This window comes from Agelaius phoeniceus, unplaced genomic scaffold, assembly GCF_051311805.1.
Source record: "Agelaius phoeniceus isolate bAgePho1 unplaced genomic scaffold, bAgePho1.hap1 Scaffold_113, whole genome shotgun sequence".
Taxonomy (NCBI): domain Eukaryota; kingdom Metazoa; phylum Chordata; class Aves; order Passeriformes; family Icteridae; genus Agelaius; species Agelaius phoeniceus.
In genome coordinates this window covers 117501-120000 of record NW_027509877.1, presented here as the reverse complement: position 1 = coordinate 120000, position 2500 = coordinate 117501, and the positions used below count along the sequence as shown (strand labels likewise).

Sequence of the window (2500 nt, the reverse complement as noted above, 5' to 3'; positions counted from 1 at the left end):
TGCCGCGGGCGGTGGCCGTGCGGGGCGCCACTGAGGGGTGGGGAGCAGCTACTCCCGCCGATCCCCTGCGGTGGTTGTCCCGTGGCCACCGGCCGCGCTCCTCCGTCGCGGCCGTCGTCGTCGTCGTCGTCCCCGCCGCGCGCCGCGGGCGGGGTCAACCGCGCCGCGCCGGGGAGGGGCGCCCTGCCCCCCCCTCTCCGTGGCCCGGCCTCGGCGGAGAGGCCGCGGCGCGCGGTCGGCCGCGGGGGCCGACCCGCCCGCCTCGTGGTAACGGGCGACGCCCGGCAGAGAGCGCGCGCTCTCTGCCCCTTCCTCGGCCGCGGGGCGACGGCCGCCGGGGCCCGCCCGCGCTCTCTCTCCTGGGCCCGCCGCCGCGGTCTCTGGCGCGCGCGGCGGCGCCGCGTCCGGCGCGTCCGGCGCCTCTCTTCCCCTCGACGGCCTTTCCTTCCTCGAAGGCGCGGCGCGGCGGCGCCGTCGTCCGCCGGCCGTCCCCTGGCTCGACCGCCCCGCCCGCCGGTGGGGGGGGGCGAGCGCTCGGCGGGCCCTCCGGCGGCGGAGGCCCGCGAGCGCGGGCGACCCCGTGGCGAGCGGCGGCGGCGCCGCTCGACGGGTGTCCCTCCCTGCGGGGACGGTCGGCCGGACGGCGCCCGCCGTCGGCCGGCGGCGGTCCCGTCCCGGGCTCCGCTCGTCGCCTCGCCTCCGTCGCCCTTGCCCGCGCGGCCGCGTGTGGGCCGCGCAGGAAGGCGTGCGGGGGCGGCCGCGGGGGCGCTCCTCCCCGCCCGGTCTCCGCGTGCGAACGAGGAGAGCGGGCGTTGCCCCCCGGCTCAGCCGCCGCGGCGCCTTCCCGCCGGGCGCGTGCCCGAGGCGAGGGGCCCCGGCGGTGCGAGGCGGCGGCGGCGGTCCCGGGCGTGTGCCGCCCCGGCGGCGGCCGGGTCTGCCGTCCGGCAGGCCTCGGGCGCAGGCGACGCCGGCTCGGCTCTCGGTGGCGCCCGCCTCCGGGGCCGGCGGCGGAGCGCGTCCGCCGGTCGCTCGCCCGCCCGCCCGGCGGGGGAGCGGTCCCGCGGGAGGCGTGCCGGCGGGCTGTGCCGGTCGCCGTCGCGTGCCCGTCTCGAGCCCAGGGGAAAGGCCCGTGCCCGTGGTGGTGGGGGGAAGAGAGAGACAACGCCGGCCGCGCGGCGGCGCGGCGGCGCTCCGCGCCAGGCCCGCGGCGTCGGGGCCGAGGGGAGAGCCGGCGCGGCGCGGGGGCCGACGGCCGCGCGCCCCCGGCCGCGTGCCGTGTGCGTTGTGCGCGTCGTCCCGTGAAAGCGAGAAGCGGGCGGGCCGCCCTGTGCCCCCCGCGTGTCCGGCGCGCGCCGCCCGGCCCTCCGCGCGGAGGCCGGGCCGAGCCCGGGCGCCTGGGCCGCCTCCGAAGGACGGCGTGGGTGAGGTCGGCGTCTCCCCTCGCGGGGGGAGGCGGTCGGGGGCGCGGGCTCCCCCGCCTCTTGGCCGGCCTTCGGAGAGTGGGTTTGTTTTTTTCCTTTTTTTTCCTCCCGTTTTCCGTGTGCTCGTACGGTCTCGGAAGCCAGGCGCGCGCCCGCGCGTCCTCGGCGGCATTGTCCTAAACCAAAAAAGGGGCCGCTCTGGCGTGAGCGGTGCCCGAAAGGCAGACAACTCTTAGCGGTGGATCACTCGGCTCGTGCGTCGATGAAGAACGCAGCTAGCTGCGAGAATTAATGTGAATTGCAGGACACATTGATCATCGACACTTCGAACGCACTTGCGGCCCCGGGTTCCTCCCGGGGCTACGCCTGTCTGAGCGTCGCTTGACGATCAATCGCCGTCCGGGGGCCACCCCGGCGGCGCGGCTGGGGTCGCCTCGCAGGCCCGTCGCCCGCGGCGGGCGGCGGCGGCGGCGGCGGCGGCGGCGTGCCGCCGGTGGCCGGAGGGGAAGGCGGTCAGGGGTGTTGGGCGAGGGAAGCGCTTCCCTCGGCGGGCCTCGGATCCCTTCCCTGCGGGCCCGGCGGGCGTCGCCGCGGTCGTCGTCGTCGTCGCCGCCGCGCGAGGGCCTTCGTCCCCCTAAATGCAGACTCGGGGAGCGCTCCGTAGCTCCCCGCTCCCGGAGCGAGCCGCTGGGGCGGAGCTCGTCCTCGCCGCGGGGCCGCGCCGCGGATGCGGCGGCGCGGCGGCCTCGGGGAGAGCGAGAGACGGCGTCGAAAGGCGCCGCCGAGGGCCGAGAGAGAAAGAGAGCAAGGGAGAGAGGGGCGAGAAGGGGAGGCGAGGCGCGGGCCTCGCCCCCGGCCTTCCCCCCCGCGCGGGCGGCTGTCTGCGGGTGGGTACCGCGGCGGTACCGTGCCGTGCTGCCGCGCGCGCGAGGCGAGAGCGCCGGGGACGGGGGGGGGTTCCGACCCCCCTCCTCTCCCTTCGCCCGCGCCCCCCCCCCCTCCTCTTCTGTCTCGGTCTCGGGGCGCGCCCGAAGGGCGCCGTCGCTCCCCTCTCTCTCCCCTTCGCCGAGGCCGTCGCA

The 2500-nt window shown here is 79.4% G+C and overlaps 1 non-coding gene across 1 annotated transcript; it reads left to right on the top strand.

The window, feature by feature from the left end:
• Nucleotides 1–1648: 1648 nt before the first annotated feature.
• Nucleotides 1649–1801, top strand: LOC143693015 (5.8S ribosomal RNA). The gene has a single exon (XR_013180511.1). It is a non-coding gene; the product is annotated as a 5.8S ribosomal RNA (ribosomal RNA).
• Nucleotides 1802–2500: the final 699 nt, after the last annotated feature.